Genomic DNA, 18,847 nt, shown 5'->3' with positions numbered 1-18,847 from the left:
CTGCTGCTACCAGACCAAGTGGAGGGATACCCTGCTGGATACCAGACCAAGTGGAGGGATACCCTGCTGGGATACCCTGCTGCTACCAGACCAAGTGGAGGGATAACCCTGCTGGCTACCCTGCTGCTACCAGACCAAGTGGAGGGATACCCTGCTGGGATACCCTGCTGCTACCAGACCAAGTGGAGGGATACCCTGCTGGATACCCTGCTGCTACCAGACCAAGTGGAGGGATACCCTGCTGGGATACCCTGCTGGGATACCCTGCTGGGATACCCTGCTGGGATACCCTGCTGGGATACCCTGCTGCTACCAGACCAAGTGGAGGGATACCCTGCTGGATACCCTGCTGGGATACCCCTGCTGCTACCAGACCAAGTGGAGGGATACCCTGCTGGATACCCTGCTGGGATACCCTGCTGGGATACCCTGCTGCTACCAGACCAAGTGGAGGGATACCCTGCTGGATACCCTGCTGCTACCAGACCAAGTGGAGGGATACCCTGCTGGGATACCCTGCTGCTACCAGACCAACTTCTGTCAGTAAGTTCAGTACTACTACTACTAGGCTGTCATTGTAAATCAGAATTTGTTCTTAACTGACTTGCCTGGTTAAATAAAGGTTAAATAAAACATTAAAGAAACTGCCTTGTTCAGGGCAGAACGACAGATTTTTACCTTGTCAGCTTGGGGATTCGAACCAGCAACCTTTCGGTTTACTGACCCAACGCTCTAACCACTAGGCTACCTGCCTCCCCTCTAACCACTAGGATACCTGACCCCCCCCCCCCCCCCCCTAACCACTTGGCTACCTGCCTGCCCTCTACCCGCCGGCCCCTCTCCCTGCCGGCCCTCTACCCGCCGGCCCCTCTCCCCGCCGGCCCCTCTCCCCGCCGGCCCCTCTCCCCGCCGGCCTCTCTACCCGCCGGCCCCTCTACCCGCCGGCCCCTCTACCCGCCGGCCCCTCTACCCGCCGGCCCAGGTAGCCTAGCGGTTGTCCGGGGCGAATTTGACTGACGGCGCCCTGGGCGTGTACCTTTCATCCCAGCAGTGTTGTAGGCCTGTGCAGTAAGGGGTCGGTCATGTGACCCCTGTTCCAGGATCTCATTGGGCGGCTCAGCACTGCCGTCCAACCTGAGGAACACAGAATGATTTAATTTCATATACCAGTGTGTTACCTGTGTTGTTTCACCTGTGTTGTTTCATCAGTGTTACCTGTGTTGTTTCACCTGTGTTGTTTCACCTGTGTTGTTTCATCAGTGTTACCTGTGTTGTTTCACCTGTGTTGTTTCACCTGTGTTGTTTCACCTGTGTTGTTTCATCAGTGTTACCTGTGTTGTTCATCAGTGTTACCTGTGTTGTTTCATCAGTGTTACCTGTGTTGTTTCATCAGTCTTACCTGTGTTGTTTCATCAGTGTTACCTGTGTTGTTTCATCAGTGTTACCTGTGTTGTTTCAGTGTTACCTGTGTTGTTCAGTGTTACCTGTGTTGTTTCATCAGTGTTACCTGGTTGTTTCAGTGTTACCTGTGTTGTGTCATCAGTGTTACCTGTGTTGTGTTATCAGTGTTACCTGTGTTTGTCATCAGGTTACCTGTGTTGTTCATCAGTGTTCCCTGTGTTGTTTCAGTGTGTTACCTGTGTTGTGTCATCAGTGTTACCTGTGTTGTTTCATCAGTGTTACCTGTGTTGTTTCAGTGCTGTTACCTGTGTTGTTTCAGTGTTAACCTGTGTTGTTTCAGTGTTACCTGTGTTGTTTCATCAGTGTACCTGTGTTGTTTATCAGTGTTACCTGTGTTGTTTCAGTGTTACCTGTGTTGTTTCATCAGTGTTACCTTGTATGTTCAGTGTACCTGTATTGTTTCAGTGTTACCTGTATTGTTTCAGTGTACCTGTATTGTTTATCAGTGTTACCTGTGTTGTTTCATCGTGTTACCTGTGTGTTTTCATCAGTGTTACCTGTGTTGTTTCATCAGTGTTACCTGTTTTGTTTCATCAGTGTTACCTGTGTTGTTCATCATCAGTGTTACCGTGTTGTTTCATCAGTGTTACCTGTGTTGTTTCATCAGTGTTACCTGTGTTGTATCAGTGTTACCTGTGTTGTTTCAGTGTTACCTGTGTTGTTTCAGTGTGTTACCTGTGTTGTTTCAGTGTGTTACCTGTGTTGTTTCATCAGTGTTACCTGTGTTGTTTCAGTGTTACCTGTGTTGTTTCAACAGTGTTACCTGTGTTGTTTCATCAGTGTTACCTGTGTTGTTTCATCAGTGTTACCTGTGTGTTTCATCAGTGTTACACCTGTGTTGTTTCATCAGTGTTACACCTGTGTTGTTTCAGTGTTACCTGTGTTGTTTCATCAGTGTTACCTGTGTTGTTTCATCAGTGTTACCTGTGTTGTTTCAGTGTTACCTGTGTTGTTTCAGTGTTACCTGTGTTGTTCAGTGTTACCTGTGTTGTTCAGTGTTACCTGTGTTGTTTCAGTGTTACCTGTGTTGTTCAGTGTTACCTGTGTGTTTCATCATCAGTGTTACCTGTGTTGTTTCATCAGTGTTACCTGTGTTGTTTCATCAGTGTTACCAGTGTTGTTTCATCAGTGTTACCTGTGTTGTTTATCAGTGTTACCTTGTTGTTTCAGTAGTGTTACCTGTGTTGTTTCATCAGTGTTACCTGTGTTGTTTCATCAGTGTTACCTGTGTTGTTTCATCAGTGTTACCTGTGTTGTTTCAATCAGTGTTACCTGTGTGTTTCATCAGTGTTACCTGTGTTGTTTCATCAGTGTTACCTGTGTTGTTTCAGTCGTGTTACCTGTGTTGTTTCAGTGTGTTACCTGTGTTGTTTCAGTGTGTACCTGTGTTGTTTCAGTGTTACCTGTGTTGTTTCAGTGTTACCTGTGTTGTTTCAGTGTTACCTGTGTTGTTTCAGTGTTACCTGTGTTACTGTCAGTGTTACCTGTGTTGTTTCATCAGTGTGTTACCTGTTGTTGTTTCATCAGTGTTACCTGTGTTGTTTCATCAGTGTTACCTGTGTTGTTTCATCAGTGTTACCTGTGTTGTTTCATCAGTGTTACCTGTGTTGTTTCAGTGTTACCTGTGTGTTTCAGTGTTACCTGTGTTGTTTCAGTGTTACCTGTGCTGTTTCATCAGTGGTTACCTGTGCTGTTTCAGTGTTACCATGTGTGTTTCATCAGTGTTACCTGTGTTGTTTCATCAGTGTTACCTGTGTTGTTCATCAGTGTGTTACCTGTGTTGTTTCATCAGTGTTACCTGTGTTGTTTCAGTGTTACCTGTGTTGTTTCATCAGTGTTACCTGTGTTGTTTCATCAGTGTTACCTGTGTTGTTCAGTGTTACCTGTGTGTTCAGTGTTACCTGTGTTGTTTCAGTGTTACCTGTGTTGTTTCAGTGTTACCTGTGTTGTTTCATCAGTGTTACCTGTGTGTTTCATCCAGTGTTACCTGTGTTGTTTCATCAGTGTTACCTGTGTTGTTTCATCAGTGTTACCTGTGTTGTTTCAGTGTTAACTGTGTTGTTTCACCTGTTTTGTTTCAGTGTTACCTGTGTTGTTTCAGTGTTACCTGTGTAGGTATCAGTGTTACCTGTGTTGTTTCAGTGTTACCTGTGTAGGTATCAGTGTTACCTGTGTTGTTTCATCAGTGTTACCTGTGTCACTGTCAGTGTTACCTGTCTTGTTTCATCAGTGTTACCTGTGTTGTTTCATCAGTGTTACCTGTGTTGTTTCATCAGTGTTACCTGTGTTGTTTCATCAGTGTGTTACCTGTGTTGTTTCATCAGTGTGTTACCTGTGTTGTTTCATCAGTGTTACCTGTGTCACTGTCAGTGTTACCTGTCTTGTTTCATCAGTGTTACCTGTGTTGTTTCATCAGTGTTACCTGTGTTGTTTCCTCAGTGTTCCCTGTGTTGTTTCATCAGTGTTACCTGTGTTGTATCATCAGTGTTACCTGTGTTGTTTCATCAGTGTTACCTGTGTTGTTTCATCAGTGAACACTCTCCTCCCTCCTGGGGGTCCAGGTTATAGAGGTACAGATATCCATCAGCTGCTGCTACCAAGAGACGAGGAATCTTCTGGATCCTACACACACACACACACACACACACACACACACACACACACACACACACACACACACACACACACACACACACACACACACACACACACACACACACACCACACACACACACACACACGAATCAGACTGTGTGCGCTTCCCAGTGTGTGAGTGTTAGAGCTTGATGATATCGTCAAAACGTTTTCACGATAAATTGACCCATTTTTCTGAATAACGATAAATACAACGCTATGTTATTATTCACAGTTACTTTCCAACAGGCCGACTCGTCCGTTTTAACGTGGGAGGCCCCGAGGCCGACTTGTCCGTTTTAACGTGGGAGGCCCCGAGGCCGACTTGTCCGTTTTAACGTGGGAGGCCCCGAGGCCGACTTGTCCGTTAATGGGAGGGCCCCGAGGCCGACTAGTCCGTTTTTAATGTGGGAGGACCCCGAGGCCGACTAGTCCGTTTTAACGTGGGAGGGCCCCGAGGCCGACTAGTCCGTTTTAACGTGGGAGGCCCCGAGGCCGACTTGTCCGTTTTTAACGTGGGAGGGCCCCGAGGCCGACTTGTCCGTTTTTAACGTGGGAGGACCCCCGAGGCCGACTTGTCCGTTTTAACGTGGGAGGGCCCCAGGCTGACTTCTCCGTTAACCTCTACGGGCTAGGGGGCAGCATTGAGAATTTTTGAAAAAATAGTGTGCCCATTTTAACTGCCTCCTACACCAACTCAGAAGCTAGAATATGCATATTATTGTTCAGGTTTGGATAGAAAACACCCTAAAGTTTCTAAAACTGTTTGAATGGTGTCTGTGAGTATAACAGAACTCCTATGGCAGGCAAAAACCTGAGAAGGTTTTCATGCAGGAAGTACCCTGTCTGACAAGGTGTTGTTGTTCTTGCTTCTGTTTATTGAAGAGTCAGGATCTTAGCTGTAACGTGACAATTCCTAGGGCTCCAATAGGCTCTCAGAACCCGGGAAAAACCTGAACGATGACGAGGCGGCCTCAGGCTGAAACACATTATCTCCTTTTCCAAGTGTCCCATCAGGGGACAATAGAATTAGGCGCGTGCGTGATTCGCCCCCGTGGAGTATTTTCATTCGGCTGTTTAGCTAATTGCAGATTCCCGGTCGGAATATTATCGCTTTTCTACGAGATAAATTGCATAAAAATTGATTTTAAACAGCGGTTGACATGCTTCGAAGTACGGTAATGGAATATTTAGACATTTTTTGTCACGTTCTGCGCCATGCGCACGACCGTGATTTAGCATTCTGATAGTGTCTAGAACGCACGAACAAAACGCCGCTGTTTGGATATAACGATGGATTATTTGGGACCAAACCTACATTTGTTATTGAAGTAGAAGTCCTGGGAGTGCATTCTGACGAAGAACAGGAAAGGTAAGACCATTTTTCTTATAGGAAATGTGATTTTGGTGAAGGCTGAACTGGGTGGGTGTCTAAATAGCTAGCCCGTGATGGCTGGGCTATGTACTTAGAATATTGCAAAATGTGCTTCATCCGAAAAGCTATTTAAAATCGGACATATCGAGTGCATAGAGGAGTAATGTATCTATAATTCTTAAAATAATTGTTATGCTTTTTGTGAACGTTTATCGTGAGTAATTTAGTAAATTGTTAGTAAATTCCCCGGAAGTTTGCGGGGGGTATGCTTTTTCTGAACGTCACATGCTAATGTAAAAAGCTGGTTTTTGATATAAATATGAACTTGATTGAACAGACATGCATGTATTGTATAACATAATGTCCTACGTGTGTCATCTGATGAAGATCATATAAGGTTAGTGCTGCATTTAGCTGTGGTTTGGGTTTTTGTGACATTATATGCTAGCTTGAAAAATGGGTGTCTGATTATTTCTGGCTGGGTACTCTCCTGACATAATCTAATGTTTTGCTTTCGTTGTAAAGCCTTTTTGAAATCGGACAGTGTGGTTAGATTAACGAGAGTCTTGTCTTTAAATAGCTGTAAAATAGTCATATGTTTGAGAAATTGAAGTAATAGTATTTCAAACGTTTTAAAAATCGTGCCACTGGATTCAACTGGCTGTTACGTAGGTGGGACGAATTCGTCCCGCCGGTCCCATAGAGGTTAATGGGAGGGCTCTAGGCTGACTTCTCCGTTAATGGGAGGGCTCCAGGCTGACTTCTCCGTTAACGGGAGGGCTCCAGGCTGACTTCTCCGTTAATGGGAGGGCTCCAGGCGGAGTTTTTTCCAGGGAAGACATGTTCTAACATGTTCAGGGAATGAATGATGGGTAGTTGAATGTACAACATGGTAAATAGGATCCAGAATGATCAGATTTATTTTGGCTCTTTAGAGATTCATTTTCCCGCATGTTTTAGAGGAAGTGGGAACTCAAAAACACATCAGCTAGATTGATAACTCAAAATATCATAGTTGCTCGACGGCCGTGCGATTGATCGAACAGTAAATTGTACGTTCTCCAACAACGTTGCTTGGTAGACATTGGTATAAAGAACACGTGTTGATTCCCCAGCGAATGGCTTCCCTGCGTTTGTAAAGTGGTGGTGTTTCCTCAATATCCCCCATCTTTAACACCAGTAACAGATGTTAAAACGGTCTTCCAGCTTTTACTACATTTGCTCAGCTGTAGTACGCTGATCTCTCCCTTCACCCCGCGGACAGGGAGGACAGGAAGTGAGGACAGGAAGTGAGGACAGGAAGTGAGGACAGGCAGTGAGGAGAGGAAGTGAGGGCAGGCAGTGAGGAGAGGAAGTGAGGAGAGGAAGTGAGGAGAGGAAGTGTGTGAGAGAACGTCCCAGTGTGTGTTAGAGAACGTCCCAGTGTGTGTTAGAGAACGTCCCAGTGTGTGTTCTCACATGGCCAGGGCGCAGATGTTCTTGTGTCAGAGAAGGGCAGTCGTACGGTGGCGAAGGCTCGTCCCTGGGTGAACATCTCTGTTACCTGGTGCACACAGAGGAGACATGGTCACACACACACACACACACACACACACACACACACACACACACACACACACACACAACACACACACACACACACACACACACACACACACACACACACACACACACACACACACACCCCTCTCTCTAAACAAAGTCCCACTCACCTGAGAGGGCAGGTAGGTGGTGGAAGCCATCAGGACCTTCCCAAAGTATCCACCCCATGTAGTAGGTTCCTCCGCTGGCCTACACACCATGATGAAAACAGGACAATCAACATCTCCTCCGCTGGCCCACACACCATGATGAAAAAACAGGACAATCAACATCTCCTCCGCTGGCCTACACACCATGATGAAAAACAGGACAATCAACATCTCCTCCGCTGGCCCACACACCATGATGAAAAACAGGACAATCAACATCTCCTCCGCTGGCCCACACACCATGATGAAAAACAGGACAATCAACATCTCCTCCGCTGGCCTACACACCATGATGAAAAACAGGACAATCAACATCTCCTCCGCCGGCCCACAGGACAACATCTCCAATCAAGGAGGGAAGGGGGCGGGGGAGGGTGAGGGGGCGTGGTGAAGGGGGCGGTGGGGAGGGTGAAGGGGGGCGGGGGTGAGAGTGAAGGGGGCGGGGGGAGGGTGAAGGGGGCGGGGTGAGAGTGAAGGGGGCGGAGTACTTACTTCTCTTTCTGAGTCTCCAGTTTGAAGATGTGGACTGTCTCTGTGTTACTGGATGCTGATAGGTAGAGGCCTTCCATACTGAAGGCCAGGGAACAGATAGACACACACCTAACACACACACACACACACACCTCAATTAATATCGTCCACTATTAAACACATATTACTATATAGATAGAGATGGATAGAGAATATGGAGAAGAAGGGAGAAGGAGAGAGAAGAAGAAGAAGAAGAAGGAGGAGGAGGAGGGAGAAGAAGAAGAAGGAGGGAGAAGGAGGAGAAGAAGAAGAAGGAGAAGGAGGAGGAGGAGGGAGAAGAAGAAGGAGGAGGAGGGAGAAGAAGAAGGAGGAGGGAGAAGAAGAAGGAAGAGGGAGAAGAAGAAGGAAGAGGGAGAAGAAGAAGGGAGAAGAAGAAGAAGGGAGAAGAAGAAGGGAGAAGAAGAAGGAGGAGGGAGAAGAAGAAGGAGGGAGAAGAAGAAGGAGGAGGGAGAAGAAGGAGGAGGGAGGAGAAGGAGGAGGGAGAAGAAAAAGGAGGAGGGAGAAGAAAAAGGAGGAGGGGGAAGGAAGGAGAAGAAGAAGGGAGAAGAAGAAGGGAGAAGGAGGAGTCCTACCTTTTGACTCCTCGACGGAACTCAAACAGTTTCTGTCCCTCAGGGATGGAGAACACACGAATCACCGTCCCCTATCAGATCACAGAGGATACATTACACACCACCGTACCCTATCAGATCACATTACACACCACCGTCCCCTATCAGATCACATACATCACACCGTCCCCTATCAGATCCATTACACACCACCGTCCCCTATCAGATCACATTACACACCACCGTCCCCTATCAGATCACATTACACACCACCGTCCCCTATCAGATCACATTACCCACCACCGTCCCCTATCAGATCACATTACACACCACCGTCCCCTATCAGATCACATTACACACCCACCGTCCCCTATCAGATCACATTACACACCACCGTCCCCTATCAGATCACATTACACACCACCGTCCCCTATCAGATCACATTACACACACGTACCCTATCAGATCACATTACACATCACCGTACCCTATCAGATCACAGAGGATACATTACACATCACCGTACCCTATCAGATCACAGAGGATACATTACACACCACCGTCCCTATCAGATCACATTACACACCACCGTCCCCTATCAGATCACATTACACACCACCGTCCCCTATCAGATCACATTACACACCACGTACCCTATCAGATCACATTACACACCACCGTCCCCTATCAGATCACATTACACACCACCGTCCTATCAGATCACATTACACACCACCGTCCCCTATCAGATCACATTACACACCACCGTACCCTATCAGATCACATTATACATCACCGTACCCTATCAGATCACATTACCGTCCCCTATCAGATCACATTACACACCACCGTCCCCTATCAGATCACATTACACATCACCGTCCCCTATCAGATCACATTACACACCACCGTCCCCTATCAGATCACAGAGGATACATTACACACCACCGTCCCCTATCAGATCACATTACACATCACCGTACCCTATCAGATCACATTACCGTCCCCTATCAGATCACATTACACACCACCGTCCCCTATCAGATCACATTACACACCACCGTCCCCTATCAGATCACATTACACACCACCGTACCCTATCAGATCACATTACACACCACCGTACCCTATCAGATCACATTACCGTCCCCTATCAGATCACATTACACACCACCGTCCCCTATCAGATCACATTACACACCACCGTCCCCTATCAGATCACATTGCACACCACCGTACCCTATCAGATCACATTACCACACACCGTACCCTATCAGATCACATTACACACCACCGTACCCTATCAGATCACACAGGATACATTACACCACCACCGTCCCCTATCAGATCACATTACAACACCACCGTCCCCTATCAGATCACATTACCACACCACGTCCCCTATCAGATGACATTACACACCACCGTCCCCTATCAGATGACATTACACACCACCGTCCCCTATCAGATCAACATTACACACCACCGTACCCTATCAGATCACATTACACACCACCGTCCCCTATCAGATCACATTACACACCACCGTCCCTTATCAGATCACATTACACACCACCGTACCCTATCAGATCTACATTACACACCACCGTCCCTAATCAGATTACATTACACACCACCGTACCCTATCAGACTCCACATTACACACCACCGTACCCCTATCAGATCACATTACACACCACCGTTCCCCTACCAGATCACATTACACACCACGTCCCCTATCAGATCACAGAGGATACATTACACACCACCGTCCCCTATCAGACACATTACACACCACCGTCCCCTATCAGATCACAGAGGATACATTACACACCACCGTCCCCTATCAGATCACATTACACACACCGTCCCCTATCAGATCACAGAGGATACATTACACACCACCGTCCCCTATCAGATCACATTACACACCACCGTCCCCTATCAGATCACATTGCACACCACCGTCCCCTATCAGATCACATTACACACCACCGTCCCCTATCAGGATCACATTACACACCACCGTCCCCTATCAGATCACATTACACACCACCGTCCCCTATCAGATCACATTACACACCACCGTACCCTATCAGATCACATACACATCACCGTCCCCTATCAGATCACATTACACACCACCGTCCCCTATCAGATCACATTACACATCACCGTACCCTATCAGATCACATTACCGTCCCCTTTCAGATCACATTACACACCACCGTCCCCTATCAGATCACATTACACACCACCGTCCCCCTATCAGATCACATTACACACCACCGTACCCCTATCAGATCACAGAGGATTACATTACACACCACCGTACCATATCAGATCACATTACACACCACCGTCCCCTTCAGATCACATTACACACCACCGTACCCTATCAGATCACATTACAACCACCGTACCCTATCAGATCACACAGGATACATTACACACCACCGTCCCCTATCAGATCACATTACACACCACCGTCCCCTATCAGATCACATTACACCACCACCGGTCCCCTATCAGATCACATTACACACCACCGCCTCCCTATCAGATCACATTACACACCACCGTCCCCTATCAGATCACATTACACACCACCGTCCCCTATCAGACTCACATTACACACCACCGTCCCCTATCCGACACAGAGATACATTACACACCACCTGATCCCCTATCAAGATCACATTACACACCACCGTCCCCTATCAGATCACATTAACCCACACCACCGTTACCCTATCAAGATCACATTACCACACCACCGTCCCTATCAGATCACATTTACCACACCACCGTTCCCCATATCAGATCACACTTACACCACCACCGCTCCCCCTATCAGATCACATTACACAACCACCGTCCCCTATCAGATCACATTACACACCACCGTCCCCTCTATCAGATCACATTACACATTCCATACCGTCCCATCATCAGATCACATTACACATCACCTGTCCCCTATCAGATCACCTTACCCATCACCGTCCCCTAATCGATCACATTACACACCACCTTACACCTATCAGATCACATTACACACCACCCGTCCCCTATCAGATCACATTACACACCACCGTCATCCCTATCAGGATCACAGTTACATACACCACCGTCCACCTACTCAGATCCACATTACACAACACCGTCCCCTATCAGATCACATTACACACCACCGTCCCCTATCAGATCACATTACACACCACATCCCCTATCAGATCACATTACACATCACCGTCCCCTATCAGATCACACAGGATACATTACACACCACCGTCCCCTATCAGATCACAGAGGATACATTACACATCACCGTCCCCTATCAGATCACACAGGATACATTACACACCACCGTCCCCTATCAGATCACACAGGATGGCTCAGGGTTAAGGGTCGGGGGTTAAGGGTCGGGGTTAAGGTTCAGGGTCGGGGTTCAGGGTCAGGGTTAAGGGTCAGGGGTTTAAGGGTCAGGGGTTAAGGGTCAGGGGTTAAGGGTCGGGGGTTAAGGGTCGGGGCAGAGGGACCGGCTGACACCACCTCAGTAGTTCAGTGTAACAGTTTAATGTGTCCCCACCTTCTCCGAGGCTGTGGCCAGTTTGGTTCCGCTGGCATCAAACACCACTGCTGCTAATGGACTGTCATGGGCTGGGATCATGTTGGCTGCTCTCTGGAAACACAGATAAACACACAGAGACTGAAACAGCACAGTGGAAACACAGATAAAAACACAGAGACTGAAACAGCACAGTGGAAACACAGATAAACACACAGAGACTGAAACAGCACAGTGGAACACACAGAGACTGAAACAGCACAGTGGAAACACAGATAAACACACAGAGACTGAAACAGCACAGTGGAAACACACAGAGACTGAAACAGCACAGTGGAAACACAGATAAACACACAGAGACTGAAACAGCACAGTGGAAACACAGATAAACACACAGAGACTGAAACAGCACAGTGTGTAGTAGAGCTAGCCATCTTCAACGTGTGTGTGTGTGTGTGTGTGTGTGTGTGTGTGTGTGTGTGTGTGTGTCTCGTACCAGGTTGACTGTGTCGAACACCTGGACCTCTCCTATTGTAGCGCTGCCGGGGTAAGCCAGGTAGCAGTTATCACTACTGATGGAGAGAGCACACAGCCCTGGGGAGAGAACACACAGTTATTACAGGAGGACAGAGCACACAGCCCTGTGGAGAGAACACACAGTTATTACAGGAGGAGAGAGCACACAGCCCTGTGGAGAGAACACACAGATATTACAGGAGGACAGAGCACACAGCCCTGGGGAGAGAACACACAGTTATTACAGGAGGACAGAGCACACAGCCCTGGGGACAGAACACACAGATATTACAGGAGGACAGAGCACACAGCCCTGGGGAGAGAACACACAGTTATTACAGGAGGACGGAGCACACAGACCTGGGAAGAGAACACACAGTTATTACAGGAGGACAGAGCACACAGCCCTGGGGAGAGAACACGCAGTTATTACAGGAGGACAGAGCACACAGCCCTGGGGAGAGAACACACAGTTATTACAGGAGGACAGAGCACACAGCCCTGGGGAGAGAACACACAGTTATTACAGGAGGACAGAGCACACAGCCCTGGGGAGAGAACACACAGTTATTACAGGAGGACAGAGCACACAGCCCTGGGGAGAGAACACACAGTTATTACAGGAGGACAGAGCACACAGCCCTGGGGAGAGAACACACAGTTATTACAGGAGGACAGAGCACACAGCCCTGGGGAGAGAACACACAGTTATTACAGGAGGACAGAGCACACAGCCCTGGGGAGAGAACACACAGTTATTACAGGAGGACAGAGCCTCTCTGATGCTGTGTAGATTTAGTTGTAGGTATTTACCTGAGGGGTTGGGAGGAGTCTCTCTGATGCTGTGTAGATTTAGTTGTAGGTTAAGGTATTTACCTGAGGGGTTGGAAGGAGTCTCTCTGATGGTGTGTAGGACCTTCATGTCTCTGATGTTGTGGATGTACAGAGACTCTTCCAGACATACTATCAGCCTCTGGAACAAACACAAACACAAACTCCTGCTCACGATCACATATTACTGTCTGTCTGTCTGTCTGTCTGTCTGTCTGTCTGTCTGTCTGTCTCAGGGTTTCCGTCAGGGCGTATCTACCGACGGCCTGTATCTGTCAGGGAAAAGACCGTTTACTTATTTTTAGACTTCTTACCCAGATAACACACCTGTCTTCAGTGTTGTAGCTAGGAGTTTAACACACCTGTCTTCAGTGTTGTAGCTAGCTAGGAGTTTAACACACCTGTCTTCAGTGTTGTAGCTAGCTAGGAGTTTAACACACCTGTCTTCAGTGTTGTAGCTAGCTAGGAGTTTAACACACCTGTCTTCAGTGTTGTAGCTAGGAGTTTAACACACCTGTCTTCAGTGTCGTAGCTAGGAGTTTAACACACCTGTCTTCAGTGTCGTAGCAAGCTAGGAGTTTAACACACCTGTCTTCAGTGTCGTAGCTAGCTAGGAGTTTAACACACCTGTCTTCAGTGTCGTAGCTAGCGAGGAGTTTAACACACCTGTCTTCAGTGTTGTAGCTAGCTAGGAGTTTAACACACCTGTCTTCAGTGTCGTAGCTAGCTAGGAGTTTAACACACCTGTCTTCAGTGTCGTAGCTAGCTAGGAGTTTAACACACCTGTCTTCAGTGTTTGTAGCTAGCTAGGAGTTTAACACACCTGTCTTCAGTGTTGTAGCTAGCGAGGAGTTTAACACACCTGTCTTCAGTGTCGTAGCTAGCTAGGAGTTTAACACACCTGTCTTCAGTGTTGTAGCTAGCTAGGAGTTTAATACACCTGTCTTCAGTGTTGTAGCTAGCTAGGAGTTTAACACACCTGTCTTCAGTGTTGTAGCTAGGAGTTTAACACACCTGTCTTCAGTGTCGTAGCTAGCTAGGAGTTTAACACACCTGTCTTCAGTGTCGTAGCTAGCTAGGAGTTTAACACACCTGTCTTCAGTGTCGTAGCTAGCTAGGAGTTTAACACACCTGTCTTCAGTGTCGTAGCTAGCTAGGAGTTTAACACACCGGTCTTCAGTGTCGTAGCTAGGAGTTTAACACACCTGTCTTCAGTGTTGTAGCTAGCTAGGAATTTAACACACCTGTCTTCAGTGTCGTAGCTAGGAGTTTAACACACCTGTCTTCAGTGTTGTAGCTAGGAGTTTAACACACCTGTCTTCAGTGTCGTAGCTAGCTAGGAGTTTAACACACCTGTCTTCAGTGTCGTAGCTAGCTAGGAGTTTAACACACCGGTCTTCAGTGTCGTAGCTAGGAGTTTAACACACCTGTCTTCAGTGTTGTAGCTAGCTAGGAATTTAACACACCTGTCTTCAGTGTCGTAGCTAGGAGTTTAACACACCTGTCTTCAGTGTTGTAGCTAGGAGTTTAACACACCTGTCTTCAGTGTCGTAGCTAGCTAGGAGTTTAACACACCTGTCTTCAGTGTTGTAGCTAGGAGTTTAACACACCTGTCTTCAGTGTCGTAGCTAGCTAGGAGTTTAACACACCTGTCTTCAGTGTCGTAGCTAGCTAGGAGTTTAACACACCTGTCTTCAGTGCCGTAGTGTTGTGGTGTTTGCAATAACACCTCTACTCACTGCTACCTCACAGCTTTGACCATCGTTTAGAATCTAGCCTGCCTTGTTTACAGTCTCTTCTGTGGAAGTCTGTTTTACTGGGCTTTATCTAGCCTGCCTTGTTTAGTCTGTTTTACAGGGCTTTATCTAGCCTGCCTTGTTTAGTCTGTTTTACAGGGCTTTATCTAGCCTGCCTTGTTTACAGTCTCTTCTGTGGAAGTCTGTTTTACAGGGCTTTATCTAGCTTGCCTTGTTTACAGTCTGTTTTACAGGGCTTTATGTAGCTTGCCTTGTTTACAGTCTGTTTTACAGGGCTTTATCTAGCCTGCCTTGTTTACAGTCTGTTTTACAGGGCTTTATATAGCCTGCCTTGTTTACAGTCTGTTTTACAGGGCTTTATCTAGCCTGCCTTGTTTACAGTCTGTTTTACAGGGCTTTATCTAGCCCTGTATCCTGTGGATGTGACACAGTTGATTTGTCACACAGGATACAGAAGGTGTAGTGAAATGGTTTCCTGCATAGTAGAGTTAGCTAAACAATGAACCATAATCCCAACTCATAACGTCACTACTCTGCATGAACCCGCAGGTAGTTAACCAACCAGGTTGAAATGTTCGCTAGCTAGCTAACATTACGCTATAACTAGCAATGCAAATGGCTCTGAGATACAAATAATATTACTACACAGATCATACACGTAACGTTAGCTAGCTAGCTAACATTACGCTATAACTAGCAATGCAAATGGCTCTGAGATACAAATAATATTACTACACAGATCATACACGTAACGTTAGCTAGCTAGCTAACAGGACGCTTTAACTTAAAATTAAAATGACTAAATCAGAAATGTATCATATCTGAAAATGTTCCAGAAGGCATTTCTACACCAAAAAAACATACTTTTTAAAAAAGTTTAAGTGTAAATGTCTCTCCTGAGACGCCGGCCTTACGCCTAGTTTCCTGAAACGAGCCACATATTAAAACTTCTCCACACGGAGGACATTCCCTTCGTAGGGTTTCCACAAATCCTCCCTCTTTCTCCTCCAACTGCAGTCCAAGTTCCACGTTAAAAGGTGTGTCCCTACCTGCACACACAACACACACACACACCACACACCGAAAGGTGTGTCCCTACCTGTCTGTTGAGCCTGACGGCCAGGATAGTGTTACTGTAACTATAGTTACAGATCTCCGTCCCCTTCTTGAAGTGACAGACCTTCAGCTTCCTAGGAGCCTTCAGACTGACGATCGCCACCAGACTGCTGCTGAACAGACGCTCTACGATACACACATCCTCTGGGTCCGCTGGGGGCCACATACACACACATCGCACGCACGCACGCACGCACACACACACACACCACACCACACACACACAGACACACACACCACACGCACGCACACACACCACACACACACACACACACCACACACACACACCACACCACACACACACACACACACACACACACACCGCACGCACGCACACACACCACACACACGCGCACACCACACCACACACACACACAGACACACACACCACACGCACGCACGCACACCACACACGCGCACACCACACCACACACACCACACAGAGACACACACACACCACACAGAGACACACACACACACACACCACACGCACGCACACCACACAGACACACACACACACCACACACACACACACACACACCCCATTAGTACCAAACAGTATAAACCCTGTTGCTGGAATATTCTAGAGAGCTATTCCATACTATATATTTTTTTCTTCCTCACCCATCTACACACAATACCCCATCATGACACTGTGTGGTATCTCGTAAGTGCAGTACTATATATATATATATATATATATATATATCATAAATCTATAGGGTATTGATACTCACTACATTCATCAATCAATAGGATATTGATACTCACTACATTCATCAATCAATAGGATATTGATACTCACTACATTCATCAATCAATAGAATATTGATACTCACTAATCAATAGGATATTGATACTCACTACATTCATAAATCTGCTCCAATTTGTCCACAGATGACAGGGAGAAGAACTTATAGCCTGATTTGGTTCCAACAGCTAAAGATCTGGAGAGAGAAAACACACACACACACACACACACACACACACACACACACACACACACACACCCCCCATTAGTACCAAACTGTAAGAACCCTGTTGCTGGAAGATTCTAGAGATCTATTCCATATTATAGTGATGCTACATTAACCGAGGAGAGAGAGACAGGCTGGAGACACTGGTCTAACCGAGGAGAGAGAGACAGGCTGGAGACACTGGTCTAACCGAGGAGAGAGAGACAGGCTGGAGACACTGATCTAACCGAGGAGAGAGAGACAGGCTGGTGACACTGGTCTAACCGAGGAGAGAGAGACAGGCTGGTGACACTGGTCTAACCGAGGAGAGAGAGACAGAGACAGGCTGGTGACACTGGTCTGACCGAGGAGAGAGAGAGACAGGCTGGAGACACTGATCTAACCGAGGAGAGAGAGACAGGCTGGTGACACTGGTCTAACCGAGGAGAGAGAGACAGGCTGGTGACACTGGTCTAACCGAGGAGAGAGAGACAGAGACAGGCTGGTGACACTGGTCTAACCGAGGAGAGAGAGACAAGCTGGTGACACTGGTCTAACCGAGGAGAGAGAGACAGGCTGGTGACACTGGTCTGACCGAGGAGAGAGAGACAGGCTGGTGACACTGGTCTGACCGAGGAGAGAGAGACAGAGACAGGCTGGTGACACTGGTCTGACCGAGGAGAGAGAGACAGGCTGGTAACACTGGTCTGACCGAGGAGAGAGAGACAGGCTGGTGACACTGGTCTGACCGAGGAGAGAGAGACAGGCTGGTGACACTGGTCTGACCGAGGAGAGAGAGACAGGCTGGAGACACTGGTCTAACCGAGGAGAGAGAGACAGGCTGGAGACACTGGTCTAACCGAGGGGAGAGAGACAGGCTGGTGACACTGGTCTAACCGAGGAGAGAGAGACAGGCTGGTGACACTGGTCTAACCGAGGAGAGAGAGACAGGCTGGTGACACTGGTCTGACCGAGGAGAGAGAGACAGGCTGGTGACACTGGTCTGACCGAGGAGAGAGAGACAGGCTGGTGACACTGGTCTAACCGAGGAGAGAGAGACAGGCTGGTGACACTGGTCTAACCGAGGAGAGAGAGACAGGCTGGTGACACTGGTCTGACCGAGGAGAGAGAGACAGGCTGGTGACACTGGTCTAACCGAGGAGAGAGAGACAGAGACAGGCTGGTGACACTGGTCTAACCGAGGAGAGAGAGACAGGCTGGTGACACTGGTCTAACCGAGGAGAGAGAGACAGGCTGGTGACACTGGTCTGACCGAGGAGAGAGAGACAGGCTGGTGACACTGGTCTAACCGAGGAGAGAGAGACAGAGACAGGCTGGTGACACTGGTCTAACCGAGGAGAGAGAGACAGGCTGGTGACACTGGTCTAACCGAGGAGAGAGAGACAGAGGCAGGCTGGAGACACTGGTCTAACCGATGAGAGAGAGACAGAGACAGGCTGGAGACACTGGTCTAACCGAGGAGAGAGAGACAGAGACAGGCTGGAGACACTGGTCTAACCGAGGAGAGAGAGACAGGCTGGTGACACTGGTCTGACCGAGGAGAGAGAGACAGGCTGGTGGCACTGGTCTGAGTGAGGAGAGAGAGACAGGCTGGTGACACTGGTCTAACCGAGGAGAGAGAGACAGGCTGGTGACACTGGTCTAACCGAGGAGAGAGAGACAGGCTGGTGACACTGGTCTAACCGAGGAGAGAGAGACAGGCTGGTGACACTGGTCTAACCGAGGAGAGAGAGACAGGCTGGTGACACTGGTCTAACCGAGGAGAGAGAGACAGGC

At 47.8% G+C, this 18,847-nt stretch overlaps 1 long non-coding RNA gene and 1 pseudogene across 1 annotated transcript in view; both read right to left on the bottom strand.

Moving 5' to 3' along the window:
- Positions 1–18,847, bottom strand: part of LOC115183950 (uncharacterized) — a 69,701-nt gene that overhangs the window by 29,587 nt on the left and 21,267 nt on the right. The window lies entirely within an intron of this gene.
- LOC115183949 (WD repeat domain phosphoinositide-interacting protein 2-like) overlaps positions 1–18,847 on the bottom strand; it is a 32,504-nt pseudogene that overhangs the window by 1,477 nt on the left and 12,180 nt on the right.

Source organism: Salmo trutta, unplaced genomic scaffold (assembly GCF_901001165.1).
Source record: "Salmo trutta unplaced genomic scaffold, fSalTru1.1, whole genome shotgun sequence".
NCBI classification, from domain to species: Eukaryota; Metazoa; Chordata; class Actinopteri; order Salmoniformes; family Salmonidae; genus Salmo; species Salmo trutta.
The sequence above is the reverse complement of the archived record's forward strand: the minus strand, read 5'-3'. Positions and strand labels throughout refer to the sequence as shown.